The sequence below is a fragment of the Salvelinus namaycush genome, chromosome 30, assembly GCF_016432855.1.
Source record: "Salvelinus namaycush isolate Seneca chromosome 30, SaNama_1.0, whole genome shotgun sequence".
Taxonomy (NCBI): Eukaryota; Metazoa; Chordata; class Actinopteri; order Salmoniformes; family Salmonidae; genus Salvelinus; species Salvelinus namaycush.
Window position 1 is genome coordinate 15910919 of NC_052336.1, and position 16073 is coordinate 15926991.

The following is a 16073-nucleotide window of genomic DNA, read 5'->3' on the forward strand; positions in this document are numbered from 1 at the left end:
CAGGCGCAGAGAGCAGAGGATTCAAATAAATGTCTATTTATTTTCCTGGGAAAACGGTCACGCCAAAACACACGGCGCATCAACTGACCGGCCCATACACAGGACCCAAAACGTCCGGGAAAACAACATACAAAATGAACATCCACACACTAACAGAAAATAATCCCGCACAAACCTAGGCAGGCCTAACAGGCTTAAATACACAAAAATCAGGAAACACAATAAGAAACAGGTGCAACTAATAAGACCAAACAAACAGAAAAGGAAAAAGGGATTGGTGGCGGCTAGTAGACCGGCGACGACGACCGCCGAGCACCGCCCGAACAGGCAGGGGAGCCACCTTCGGTGGGAGTCGTGACAGTGACAGTTTCATCAGTACGTGCTTAAAGAAAGTCATATCACAAAGATCACAGATGACAGTGCCCACCAAATCTATGACAATAGAGAATTAATTGTAAGCACCGAAGTGTGTTTGTCAAAATAATATCTGAAATGTCAGTTGTTGAACATAATACTTCTATTTGCAATAGCAATTTATGATATATGCAGTTGAGGAATATTCCATGTACCAACACTACATGTAGGACGAACATAAGACATTCCCACATACAGTATTTATTTTATTTTTTATTTCACCTTTATTCAACCAGTTGAGCCAGTTGAGAACAAGTTCTCATTTACAACTGCGACCTGACCAAGATAAAGCAAATCAGTGTGACACAAACAACAACACAGAGTTACACATGGAATAAACAAACGTACAGTCAATAACACAATACAAAAGTCTATATACAGTGTGTGCAAATTAAGTACGATTAGGGAGGTAAGGCAATAAATAGGCCGTAGTGGCGAAATAATTACAATTTCGCAAATAAACACTGGAGTGAGATGTGTGGAAGATGAATGTGCAAATAGAGATACTGTGGTGCAAAGGAGCAAAAAATAAATAAAATAGAAATAAAATAAATAACAATATGGGGTTGAGGTAGTTGGATGGGCTATTTACAGATGTGCTACGTACAGGTGCAATGATCTGTAAGCTGCTCTGATAGCTGATGCTTAAAGATAGTGAGGGAGATATGAGTCTCCAGCTTCAGTGATTTTTGCAATTCGTTCCAGTCATTGGCAGCAGAGAACTGGAAGGAAAGGCGGCCAAAGGAGAAATTGGCTATGGGGATGACCAGTGAAATATACCTGCTGGAGCGCGTGCTACAGGTGGGTGCTGCTATGGTGACCAGTGATAAGATAAGGCGGGGCTTTACCTAGCAAGGACTTATAGATGACATGGAGCCAGTGGGTTTGGCGACGAATATGAAGCGAGGGCCAGCCAACGAGAGCATACTGGTCGCAGTGGTGGGTAGTGTATGGGGCTTTGGTGACAAAACGGATGGCACTGTGATAGACTGCATCCAATTTGCTGAGTAGAGTGTTGAAGCCTATTTTGTAAATGACATCGCCGAAGTCAAGGATTGGTAGGATAGTCAGTTTTACGAGGGTATGTTTGGCAGCATGAGTGAAGGAAGCTTTGTTGCGAAATAGGAAGCCGATTCTAGATTTAATTTTGGATTGGAGATGCTTAATATGAGTCTGGAAGGAGAGTTTACAGTCTAACCAGACACCTAGTTATTTGTAGTTGTCCACATATTCTAAGTCAGAACCGTCCAGAGTAGTGATGCTAGGCGGGTGTGCAGATGCTGGCAGCGATCAGTTGAAGAGCATTCATTTAGTTTTACTTGCATTTGGAGCAGTTGGAGGCCACGGAAGGAGAGTTGTATGGCTTTGAAGCTCGTCTGGAGGTTAGTTAACACAGTGTCCAAAGAAGGGCCAGAAGTATACAGAAAGGTGTCGTTTGCGTAGAGGTGGATCAGAGAATCACCAGCCGCAAGAGCGACATCATTGATGTATACAGAGAAAAGAGTCGGCCCGAGAATTGAACCCTGTGGCACCCCATAGAGACTGCCAGAGGTCCGGACAACAGGCCCTCCCATTTGACACACTGAACTCTATCTGAGAAGTAGTTGGTGAACCAGGCGAGACAGTCATTTGAGAAACCAAGGCTGTTGAGTCTGCCAATAAGAATGCGGTGATTGACAGAGTCGAAAGCCTTGGCCAAGTCGATGGATACGGCTGCACAGTATTGTCTTTTGTCGATGGCGATTATGATATTGTTTAGGACCTTGAGCGTGGCTGAGGTGCACCCATGACCAGCTCAGAAACCAGATTCCATAGCGGAGAAGGTACGGTGGGATTCGAAATGGTTGGTGATCTGTTTGTTAACTTGGCTTTCGAAGACCTTAGAGAGGCAGGGTAGGATAGATATAGGTCTGTAACAGTTTGGGTCTAGAGTGTCTCCCCCTTTGAAGAGGGGGATGACCGCGGCAGCTTTCCAATCTTTGGGGATCTCAGACGATACGAAAGAGAGGTTGAACAGGCTGGTAATAGGGGTTGCAACAATTGCGGCGGATAATTAAGAGAGGGTCCAGATTGTCTAGCCCAGCTGATTTGTAGGGGTCCAGATTTTGCAGCTCTTTCAGAACATCAGCTATCTGGATTTGGGTGAAGAAGAAATGGGGGAGGCTTGGGCAAGTTGCTGTGGGGGGTGCAGAGCTGTTGACCGGGGTAGGGGTAGCCAGGTGGAAAGCAAGCCCAGCCTTAGAAAGATGCTTATTGAAATTCTCGATAATCGTAGATTTATCGGTGGTGACAGTGTTTCCTAGCCTCAGTGCAGTGGGCAGCTGGGAGGAGGCGCTCTTATTCTCCATGGACTTTACAGTGTCCCAGAACTTTTTGGAGTTTGTGCTACAGGATGTAAATTTCTATTTGAAAAAGCTAGCCTTTGCTTTCCTAACTACCTGTGTATATTGGTTCCTAACTTCCCTGAAAAGTTGCATATCACGGGGGCACTTCAATGCTAATGCAGTATGCCACATGATGCTTTTGTGCTGGTCAAGGGCAGTCAAGTCTGGAGTGAACCAAGGGCTATATCTGTTCTTAGTTCTACATTTTTTGAATGAGGCATGCTTATTTAAGATGGTGAGGAAAGCACTTTTAAAGAATAACCAGGCATCCTCTACTGACGGAATGAGGTCAATATCTTTCCAGGATACCCGGGCCAGGTCGATTAGAAAGGCCTGCTCGCTGAAGTGTTTTAGGGAGCGTTTGACTGTGATGAGGGGTGGTCGTTTGACCGTGGACCCATTACTGACACAGGCAATGAGGCAGTGATTTCTAAGATACTGGTTGAAGACAGCAGAGGTGTATTTAGAGGGCAGGTTGGTCAGGATAATGTCTATGGGGGTGCCCGAGTTTACGGATTTAGGGTTGTACCTGGTAGGTTTCATGATAATTTGGGTGAGATTGAGGGCATCTAGCTTAGATTGTAGGACGGCCGGGGTGTTAAGCATGTTCCAGTTTAGGTCACCTAACATTACAAACTCTGAAGATAAATGGGGGGCAATTAATTCACATATGGTGTCCATATGCGGCAACAGTGAGAGACTTATTTCTGGAAAGGTGGATTTTTAAAAGTAGAAGCTCTAACTGTTTGGGCACAGACCTGGGTAGCATGACAGAACTCTGCAGGCTGTCTCTGCAGTAGATTGCAACTCCACCCCCTTTGGCAGTTCTGTCTTGGCGGAAAATGTATACATATACATAAAGGCATTTTTCAGCAATGATTTTACCACTCAGAATCCAGAATGGATATGACAATGGGGCCAGCACAGGACGTAATACACCCTTACAACAATCTACTTTTTGATCTTTTTGATATTCTTATCTGGTAAACTGCTACTGTGTCAAGAAAAGAGCCCCAATTAGGGGTTAGTGTACTCCAGTAAAAAAGGGCTGGTTTAGATTAAAAACTATTGCCCTGTGTCCCCATTCATAGGGGCATGAGAGACTAGTCAGTGGTAGAATTGAGAATTAGAGTCCCGCTCCTTGAAAGCAGCAGCTATACCCTTTAGCTCAGTGCGAATGTTGCCTGTAATCCATGGCTTCTGATTGGGGTATGTACGTAACAGTCACTGTGGGGACGACGTCCTCGATGTACTTACTGATAAAGCCAGTGACTGATGTGGTGTACTCCTCAATGCCATCGGAAGAATCTCGGAACATGTTCCAGTCTGTGATAGCAAAACAGTCCTGTAGTTTAGCATCTGCTTCATCTGACCACTTTTTTATAGACCGAGTCACTGGTGCTTCCTGCTTTAATTTTTGCTTGTAAGCAGGAATCAGGAGGATAGAGTTATGGTCAGATTTACCAAATGGAGGGCGAGGGAGAGCTTTGTACGCGTCTCTGTGTGTGGAGTAAAGGTGGTCTAGAATTTTTTCCCCAATGGTTGCACATTTAACATGCTGATAAAAATTAGGTAAAACTAATTTAAGTTTCCCTGCGTTAAAGTCCCCGGCCACTAGGAGCGCCGCATCTGGATGAGTGTTTTCCTGTTTGCTTATTGCGGAATGCAGCTCATTGAGTGCAGATTTAGTGCCAGCGTCAGTCTGTGGTGGTAGACAGAGATCCACGAGATCGAGGAGAGGAAGAACAGCCAGATCAACACGCTGATGAAGAACCACGAGAAGGCTTTCAGCGACATCAAGAACTACTACAACGACATCACCCTCAACAACCTGGCCCTCATCAACTCACTCAAGGTTAGCAATACCACAACAATATCAGCTAATAACCAAGGTATTTGTTCTACTCAATAACAATAACCTAGGACCAATCAACTAACTGAGTATTAGAAATTCCTCAACGTACAGTATCATCAAACCTAACCTAGGCTTCATCAACTCACAACTCACTTGTGTATTACAAGACGATAACAGAGAGGTGTATGATTACTGATAGATCCTGATCTTTAGCAGAAGGGTTCACTGTGTGGTGTGCCTGACTGACAGTGGCCAGGGTTTGGAGCCCTGGAGGGCAAACTGTTTGTTACACTAACACATCAATACAAGCTAGTAACCAGTTGTTTACATGGCCTGTGTGTGTCTGTCAGGAACAAATGGAGGAGATGAAGAGGAAGGAGGAGTATCTGGAGGAGGACATGGCAGAGGTGCTGCTGCAGAACAAGCGCCTGACGGAGCCCCTGCAGAGGGCCAAGGAGGAGGTGACCGAGCTGCAGAAACAACTGGCCAACTACGAGAAGGACAAGACCTCACTGGCGGTGGGTTACACACACAAACACAGAATAGAATACATGATATTTAGTTATATGGTAATTATAGAGAAGATTTATAGCAAAAAGCAACAATGTAGCAGTATGACAGATTTGCATAAAAAATATTCATATAGCAACATGGAAAAGTAAAATTCCCTCAAATGGTAGAGAGAATAAAGTAGACAGCACGGGTCAAAATTTTGATTTATGTCCGGATGACGCGTACATGCCCAAATATGGGCATCCGGCCAGGACATCCTGTTCCTGTTGTCACGTGTTAGAGGGTGTGTTATTTGATATCTATATTGCATCTATTCCTTTGAAGTTGTCATGATGATTGATGTGTAGGGACCTGGTTGAACTGGGAGGGTCTGTGTTTGAACATTTCAAAGAGAATGGCCCCACACCCCCTATTTTATTGTCCTTAGGGCTGTTGTTGATGACGCAGGAATGTCCGGGGGGTAATTTGTGTGTGTTTGTCTCTGCTGGGGTGTTTGAAACAATGTTTTTTATCTAAACAATTCAACGATAGGAGGGCATATATACATAACGATACCCAAACAACAGGAGATTTTCCTAGGTTGGGGATCAAAGGAGAGCTGCTCTCCAGGGTGGGGGCTGTCACAGTCAATCATGACAGCCTCTTTTTGAAAGGCCTTTACTTATAACTTAAATAGATTCATTTTCTACCCAGCTTATTAATTCATGCTGTGGGATAAATCAGGTGTTTCTTGGTGGGCTTAAACACATCTCCTGTGAAACAAAAGTGTACACTTTACACACGTTTATTGACTTAAAAAAACACCACAGTAACATGAAAGATATAGTAGAAATGCTACAAAAAATCTATTAGTTCTTATGTTTTTTCCCAAGCCTGTCTGGATGTGAACTACTTTGTGCCTGGAAAATTTACGGAGCTGGGGTTTGTGTGGAATATCCTGCGAGCAAGAGAGACTGTCATGACGACGGGGTGGAATTGGAAATGGCAGGATGTATATGTCACGCCCTGGCCTTAGTTATCTTTGTTTTTCTTTATTATTTTAGTTAGGTCAGGGTGTGACATGGGGGATGTTTGTGTGTTTTTGTCTCGTCTAGGGTGTTTGTATTGTCTAGGGGGTGTTTGTAGAGTTCATGGGGTTGTGCTCAGTGTAGGTGTTTATGTAAGTCTATGGTTGCCTAGATTGGTTCTCAATTAGAGACAGCTGTCTATCGTTGTCTCTGATTGGGAGCCATATTTAGGCAGCCATAGTCATTAGGTAGGTTGTGGGTAATTGTCTATGTGTAAGTTGCCAGTGTCTACACTTATTTGTTTTGTATAGCTTCACGTTCGTCGGTTTGTTGTTTTGTAGTTTTGTTTAAGTGTTCTTCAGTACGTCGCTTAAATAGATTATGTATTCACTTCACGCTGCGCCTTGGTCCTCTCTTTCACCCGAAGACGATTGTGACAGTATAAACCTATAACCAGGCCCTTTATCTGTAAGAAAGGAATAGTAAAAATGTTTAACTAATTATAACATGTTTTAAAAGGTCGGTACTAAAGATTTAGAATTAAATAAAGGAATTTAAAAGTGTATCTCATCATTTAACGAACAGGAATCGATCGTTATCTCTCTAGCCCCGGTCTGTCGCGGAGAAAAGGCATTTCTGGGAAAATGGTTATGTGCGTTTCAAAACAATGTCTTATTTTATACGAATACAGTCTTTCCTACAACAGCCTGGTATAAACATAAATATTTACAAGGTTATTAAAAGTTTAGTACTGTCTCGTAATGATGTATAACTGTTGTACAACCAATGTTTATAAATAAAACATCTGTGCATGTTTCAATATTGCGCAGTAAAATAGTTTTGGATTAATTATAAGATGTTTTAAAAGGTCTGTACTAAATATTATGAATTAAATAAATGGTTTTAAAGAGGTATCTCACCTTTAACGAAGGGGCTCTGTCTTTTCGCTCTATCATCATGCATGTTTCAGAGAAAAATTATTTTGGAAAAGACGTGTGCGTGTGCAGGAGGTGTGCGTGTGCAGGGTCAGGAGGTGTGGGTGTTTCAAAACAAAAGGGGGTGGGGGTGTGTGTCTCTGCATGTGGCGTTTGAAACCAAAAAGGTGCGTGAGGCTGTTTTAGAATTGGGTGTGCGTCTCTTAAAATGGGCACTTTCGATTCATTAACACACATGCCTTTCAAATACGTATTTATCTCACCCCCAATTAGAGGCAGCTGTTTATCGTTGTCTCTGATTGGGAACCATATTTAGGCAGCCATATTCCGTTGGGTATTTCGTGGGTTATTGTCTATATGTAAGTTGCCTGTGTATGCACTTGTTTAATATATAGCTTCACATTCGTTTGTTCTTTTGCATAGTTTGTTTAAGTGTTCTTCGTTTCGTTAAATAAATAGAAGAATGTATTCTTATCACGCTGCGCCTTGGTCCTCCTCCTCGTCATCCAAACGACGAACGTGACACAGGCGTTATATGTGTTTTTTTTTACAGATATTCAGAAACGGATGGACAAAGATTTTTTTTTTTTAGGCAATATGTCAAATGCACGTATTCTTATAAGTTAAAATGTATCTATTTCGTATAAATACATGTTAATATTATCTAACGTCTGTATGATACCCAGAGGCTACCGGGCATAATTGATTGCGAACCGACAGCGTTAGACGGGGTTTCTCAGAAGCAAACTGCGCCCGGTCCTTTACGTAGCCCCTCACCATCACACTATTTTCGACATAAATCCCCAAATAAAATCCCTAATAATATTTATACATCAAAAACAAAAAGTGTGTACATTATTTTTTTTAAAGCTAATCTTGTGTTCACAGCGGACCCACACCAAACAGGGGTACAGGCCTCCTTATGGACCCTGAACGACTTCGGAGGAACAGATGAAACAGATGCTATTCTACGGTTCTGTATGAACGGCCTTACCTTAACTCCAAACACCAGCCATCAGCCAATAACAGATATATTATTTAAGAATGATAGGTATTAGTTCTTGTCATTTACATGTATGTTAAAAAAAAAAATATGAAGGTTATTTATCCATTGAACCATAGATTTTATTCATGCAGTTTGTAAACAATAGCTTCTGCCCTCTTAGGGTCTATCTGACCCGCTTATTATATCAAACCTCTCAGACTAGAAAGTATGATTAGAAACTATGATTAGAAACTATGAACAACTATGTTCAAACTGTGATTAGAAACGATAATTAGAAACTATGACAAAACTATGATCAAACTATGATAATAAACGATATAATAAACTATGAACAACTATGAAGACAGGGCTGTGTGTGTGTGTGAATGATGATCTATAATTTAAGTGTGTAATATTACTCTCTCTCAATGTATACCCTTTTACTTAATGTATACCAAAGTAGCAAATATTTAACAACGTTTCAACATTTGGTATTGCAACATTTATGAAAGACAGTGACATACAATTTTAGGCAATAATCAATATAATGCGTTACATAGTGTGCAGCTGTGATAACTTTAGGTAATATACTCTCTCTGTCTCTGTCTCTCTGTCTCTGTCTCTGTCTCTGTCTCTGTCTCTGTCTCTGTCTCTCTGTCTCTGTCTCTGTCTCTGTCTCTCTCTCTGTCTCTCTCTCTGTCTCTCTCTCTGTCTCTCTCTCTGTCTCTCTCTCTCTGTCTCTCTGTCTCTGTCTCTCTCTCTCTCTGTCTCTGTCTCTGTCTCTGTCTCTGTCTCTGTCTCTGTCTCTCTCTCTGTCTCTCTCTCTCTCTGTCTCTCTCTCTCTCTGTCTCTGTCTCTGTCTCTGTCTCTCTCTGTCTCTCTCTGTCTCTCTCTGACTCTGTCTGTCTGTCTGTCTGTCTGTCTGTCTGTCTGTCTGTCTGTCTGTCTGTCTGTCTGTCTGTCTGTCTGTCTCTGTCTCTGTCTCTGTCTCTGTCTCTGTCTCAGGCTATGAAAAAGACAAAAGATAGGACATTGACTCCTGAGTGAGTCCAGGCTAAATTAAAAAGACCCAAATAAAAAGTATGTGAAAAGATGGGGTCAAATGTATTTTTTTGTTGTTGTTACAACCAACAGGTCGTCCTAACATTTGACATAACTAGTAAGCCTTACATCCTGAATGTATAGAGGCTCCCAAATATGGACCTGGGAACACACAGGAAGGCTGGGCCCACAAGCCCTTCTAAGTAATTGAGCCGAGAACATAATTGCTATATTGTAATTAAAAGCAATGACCCATAAGAGAACACGGGACCAAGGCAAAGCATGACCCATATAGAATTAAAACAACAGTATTCTTAATGAGAAATATAATCTAATAAACAAATGTCTGCATAATGAAAGACATGAAAACTGTCTCCAACAATGTATTTAGATATGTATAAAACGTTGATATCGTCAGTAAGGTCACTGAGACTAACAATAGACAATAGTTATTGTGGGAGGTTTAGGGTTAAAATATATGGGAAGGATCATGAATGTTAGAGATTTGGTCACAGTGGGGATTTTGAAAGAGTGAGATTAGAATCCCAAAGTAATCGTGGTAAAAAAGATCATAAAGGTAATTTCATATTCCTGTTTAGGGGGTGTCGTGGAGAATTGTCTCAGAAATATAATACTCTTACAAGAACTTGTGAATTCAATATACACTTTAATACAAAGTAGCAAAACTGAGCCCTTCCATGGAAGGACCCTATCACAAACGTAACACAGCCGAGCCCCTCCATGGAAAAAGACTAAATTCTCATATTACAGAGTCCTGCCTTTATAGGATTCTGTCTTTGCATAACGTATAGAGTCCCCTCCCTCTATATGAAAATAGCGTCCCTTGACCTTTCTCCATTATTTTATTTTCATCTCAGAGCTTGCTTGTTCACGCCCACTAACGCTCATATCTGCTTTTGGTTAGGTTATAATGATGGTAGAACCCTTTTCACATGCTTATGTTTCACGTGTCAGTCATCAGTTATTTTGCTTCCATCCTTCTTCCTGTATCCTTCTGACCATAGTACGTCCAGCTGTCATAAATGTACGTATGGCCTTGGTTAATGTACTCTTTCAAAAATAGAGTATAGCCTGGGTGTCATATGGCCTGGGTGTCATCTTCTCTTAATGTGCATGTCCATGTTTACATACATCCATGACTGAATGGTTTCACAAACTCCTTTTAAAGGTTTTGAAAGCATGTTGTAACAGGCCTCATTCAGCAGTCTAGAGATTAACCTAGAGACATCAAAAACAGCAATGTTTAGAGCAGCTTGGAGAATATGCCCCATGTAATGGGCAAAGAGCTGATTTACCTAACTCTGTACAAACCAAAGGAATTTCCAGAGTTAGCAAACCCTGACGCTGGGTATAATAACTCTGACTCGTACGTCAAATGATTATTGTAGATGTTAACAACCGAGGGAGTTTACAGTAGGTCAAAGAGATGTATAAAGGCAAAGAGAGCAACAAATTGACCTACATGACCTCAAAGCAAAGAGTCACTGACGTTTTTATATACAGTACTACACATATCCAGAAGACAGGTCCGTACTGTAGTACTACACTATTACACGGTTATGTACTACTAATGTACTAGTATCTAGGATGTTAAGGAATATCTATAGTGGGGAACATGTACATGATATAACACATTCCCCACAGCATCTAAGGATGAATACACAGACACTGACATTGTATTTTGTTATGTGAAAGTAGCATAAGTATGTGTAAAGAGTTTACAATTTTGTTTAAAAGCTCAGAATATGTCTCTTGTGAAAATTGAGATGGGGTACATATATTATGTATTTCAATTTCTTACACATTTTTAATAATACTTGTGAGTTGTAGACACGTATAAACCAAAGGTTTCATTTGGGTTATAATAATGATTTACAAATGAAAAAGTCAGTAGTTCAACGCATATTATGTAATTGTGGATTCAATTCTTTTTCAATATTTTAGGATCATAAATCAAAATTTGGACCGGTGGCGTCTACTTTATTCTCTCTAATGTTCTATGATGAATGGTTTGTGTTGTGATGAATGGTTTGTGTTGGGTGCATCTGAGAGTGAATAGAAATGTAATAGGGTACTTGGTGAAAGTAAACAGGAGTGATGGTGCCTGTCTTGACAGGGGGCCAAGGCACATCTGAAAGACCTGAAGTGGGAATACGAAGTGCTGGAACAGAGGTTAAGTAAGGTGAGAAGCTACAATTACACACATACACATACACACGTACAAGCGTGCACACACACATGCACACAAACTCTGGTTTGTAATGACAAAGGCTTTTGTCCTCACATGTTCCATAAATTGTTGTCACTTGATTGAATCAAATCAAATGTTCTTTGTCACATGCGTCGAATACAATCGGTGTAGACCTTACAGTGAAATGCTTACTTACAAGCCCTTAAACAACAATGCTTTAAGAAGTTAAGAAAAAAAAAGTGTTAAGAAAAAATTTGAAAATAAAAGTAACTAATAATTAAACAGCAGCAGTAAAATTAAATATTTAAAGGCTATATACAGGATGTACCGGTACAGAGTAATTGTTCAGGTGCACCGGTTAGTCGAGGTAATATGTACATGTAGGTAGAGTTAAAGTGATTATGCATAGATTATAAACAGAGAGTAGCAGCAGCGTAAGAGAAGGGTCTGGGTAACCCTTTGATGAGATGTGCAGGAGTCTTATGGCTTGGGGGTAGAAGCTGTTTAGAAGCCTCTTGGACCTAGACTTGGCGCTCCAGTATCGCTTGCCGTGCAGTAGCAGAGAGAACAGTCTATGACTAGGGTGGCTGGAGTCTTTGACAATTTTTAGGGCCTTCCTCTGACACCACCTGATATAGAGGTCCTGGATGGCAGGAAGCTTGGCCCCAGTGACATACTGGGCCGTATGCGCTACCCTCTGTAGTGCCTTGCGGTCGGAGGCCGAGCAGTTGCCATACCAGGCAGTGATGTAACCAGTTAGGATAATCTCCATGGTGCAGCTGTAGATCCTTTTGAGGATTTGTGGACCCATGCCAAACAGAAAGTTTAGCCTTTTCAAATTTGGGACAGGGAAGAATCTGAGAAAATAATTGATCATGAGATTAAGGGTTAGAACTAAAACGGCATCTACACTGACATCTGTGTTCCAATCGAATAAAAAAAGGAGTTTCCCACCATTGTATACTTTGACGTGATTACAGAGGAGTTCAAGGATGAGTCCTTCTGCCCTTTTACCCTGTGTACAGGAGACCACAGCACAAACTAACTACACAGACCATTTATTAGGTTGACTAAAAACGTCCTAGTAACTGGACACTTTTCACCCATACAATGGCTACTATAATGGCTACTATTGAAGGACAGTCCCTCTGTTATGCACTCACACACCCAAAACATGGAACAGAATTGAATCAAATGTAATTCTATCAAATTGATCCATGCTTAACTGATCTGTGTTTCTAACTGAGCTGAGCCAATCCTTTGTCTGTGTGGTGCAGGTCCAGGTGGAGCGTGATGACCTGTATAAGAAGTTCACCCAGGCCATCCAGGAGGTGCAGCACGAGTGGCTTTAAGAACCTCCTGTTGGAGAGGAAACTGGGGGCTCTGACCAACACCCTGGAGAAGGAGGCTCAGCTCAACGAGGTGCTGTCTGCCTCCAACCTGGACCACACCGCCCTCGGCGTGGTCACACGCAAACTGGAGGTATGCTACCCTCCCTGGGATACCTAACCCTAACCCTAGCTTCATGTCCACATCCTGCTTCAGCCTTAACCCAAACCACCCTGACTACACAAGACTACACAGCTCCATCATACCAAAGAAGCTACACTAGTACCCTACTCTCTTGTGTTGAGCTAACAGTAGAGTTGTGAAAACAACTAGCACCATACCTCATCAGACCTGCTTTGTGGTGGATACTGGATACAAGCCAAGTTGTCATTCAAGATTAAAACAGAGAAGTGTTCTTAACAGAAAACTGTGATCTTCATTCCATCGTGCGAGTATGTTTTCTGTTGCTAAGTCCTTGCGATCAGGTTTCTCTACTCTACTGTCCTAGAAGCTGATTCTCCAGTGGCTTCAACCACATCAAATTGTAAACCTTGCCTGTGAGCGTAGTTATACTGGTGGAAGCTTACGGTAGACTATTCTGCAGCCAAACAACTCTATTTGTTTTTTCCTTGCAGGAAGTTTTGGACTCCAAGAACATTGCGATCAAAGACTTGCAGTATGAGTTGGCGCGGATTTGTAAGGTGAGGATGTTGGCTGAATACAATGCCTTTTGGTTCGGAACCCTATTTCGTTTTGTACATTAAGGGGAAAACAACAGGATTATAACTATGTAATAGAATAACTAACCAATCTAAAATCAATACATTCTCATCTTTATAGGCAAAGTGATAATAGCGTCTGTCAATAAAAATGTTAACATCTCTGTCTGATGGGTAGGCCCATAATGACCTACTGAGAACCTATGAGGCCAAGCTGCAGGCCTTTGGGATCCCTATGGAGGAGCTAGGCTTCAAGCCCCTGTAGAGCAGTGTGGCTGGACACTCCCTGGGCCAGGGCCCTGCAGGCCTGGTGTCTGCCCCCACATGAGGCCCCCAGGCTGGGCTCAGAGACACAAACACTCCCCTGACCCACACAGACGATCACTTACTGCAGTGCTAATGTGACTCTTCTTTCTACCTCAGTCTTTTTATTGTAACATTTGATAGAAATACTACTGAAGATCAACAGCAACTTCCTATTTGTGGAGATGAACTTGTCTTTTTCCACTACACTGTAAACATTTCCAAATATAATATTTAAAAAAGTAACTCAGCTGCTCTATGTGTGTATATACTCACACATGGTGAATGAACAACAATATGTATGTTTTTATGCCGAGATGAGATCCATGTTTGTTCAGTCATCTCACTAAATGTGAAGGGCAGGCAAAAACCTGCAATATAGACACCAGGGTAGATCAGCATATAATCAGGACTATCAAACCCCAACTCAAACAGGATTTCCTGAGTCTTACTGCCAACAAAGTAATTTTTCTGAGGAGCCTGCTATAGACAGCAATAGTAATGGCGTCTTTTTGTACGCACTAATTCCAGCATGGTGCATTGAACAAAGCTTATGGGAAAATTTAGTTTTTGTAGGGTTTTTGGATGAACGCCAAAAATAAGGTCTGTGGTTAACACAGGTTAAGGAGATCTTATATGTTTTGTTCTACACGATAATCTTCATCAGCTAACATTACTTTTGTGAATTATGAAGCGTTTATGTAATGAAATAAAAGACACCCAAAGGCTTCATAATTCATAAAGATCACGTTAACTGGCTGATATCTCATAGAACAAAACGTATAAGCGCTCAATTATCTCATGTGTTACGTTCCCCAGTTTCTGTGTTGTTGTGGGTTTGTATGTGTGTGTATTTCAGGAAATGGCTTCTTGGAATCCTAAAGCAACTGATTGGTCGGCCCCATCGCTGATTGGACCTCTGACCCCTCCCTCTCGTTAGGGGAAACAGCTTCAATTACCAACTGTCACGTTCCTGACCTGTTTTCTGTTAATTTTGTATGTGTTTAGTTGGTCAGGGCGTGAGTTGGGGTGGGCATTCTATGTTTTGTGTTTCTATGTTTAGGTCAGGTGAAATTAGCCTTATATGGTTCTCAATCAGGGACAGGTGTTTGACGTTTCCTCTGATTGAGAACCATATAAAGGTAGGCTGTTCACACTGTTTGTTTGTGGGTGATTGTCTCCTGTGTCCGTATATGTTACCACACGGGACTGTATCGTTTGTTTGTAGTCTGTTCCTGTTCGTGAGTTCTTCGTGTATTTATGTAAGTTCCATGTTCAGGTCTGTCTACGTCGTTTTGTTATTTTGTAGTTTGTTGAAGAGTTTCGTGTTTCGTCTTTTCTTTAATAAACGTTATTATGTCAAACTATCACGCTGCGCTTTGGTCCAATCCCTACTCCTCCTCTTCGTCTGAAGAGGAGGAGGACAACCCTTACACCAACTCCTTCTCCAGCTTGGTTTCCTTTGTCAGAAGAGAGCTTCTTTTTATGTCCTGTGTTGATTGTTGTGCCGGTCAGTAAAACTTTTGTGGATATTATTTTGTAGCCGCTCCTTCTGAGGTATGTGTATGCCAATAGGACTTAGTGAACAATTTCAATAAACAAAAACACTAAGTATAAGTAATTATTCTGTTTCATTTGTTCCTGGGGGGAAGGGGAACGCACCTTGGGAGTGTTTAGGCAAGAGGACTGCAGGAATACATAACCCATAGTATTTAATCTGTCCATGCACACTAGGTAAGACCTGGGTGGAACACCCCCTGTATTTTGGTTAGCGTGCCAGGTGGTGCTAAAGGTTAGGGAAGTAGTGGTAAGGTAGGAGAGGGGTCTCTAACTTATACTTTTCTTTGCTTTGGTTCCATCCAGCCCCTTTTCCCCACCTTACCGTGTTAAGGAATAATAAATTCCCTGTAAATTGTATTTTTCTCGTCCTCTGTCATCCTTCCCTGCACCTACGATCACATACTTTTTCACTCCACGAGGAGTTGAGATGTAGCAGGGTGTTCCTCCAGGAGGCGTACGTAACACATGCAAGTAAGAAAGCTAAATCAAGCTACTTTTTAAGCTCCGACTCCTGTGATCTTTCTACATTTTTGGAAAACATTACGTGGACTAAAGCGTACAAATTCCTTTTCTTTCTTGCCTAAGCAAGTTCTGTCTGACTGGCATCATAACCGAGAAGAATAGGATAAGTGACGCTTTTAATAATTTTATCTCAGTAGGCTTTTTATTTGAGAAATAGTGCTTTAAATGATTTAGGTAAAGCTCCACCTTATCTCAGCTCACTGGTCACCATAACACCCACCCGTAGCACACGCTCCAGCAGGTATATCTCACTGGTCACCCCCAAAGCCAATACCTCCTTTGGCCGCCTTTCCT

At 41.7% G+C, this 16073-nt stretch overlaps 1 pseudogene; it reads left to right on the forward strand.

Annotated features, from left to right (window-relative positions):
- Positions 1 to 3710: 3710 nt before the first annotated feature.
- On the forward strand, positions 3711 to 14710 carry LOC120024824 (annotated as a pseudogene).
- Positions 14711 to 16073: the final 1363 nt, after the last annotated feature.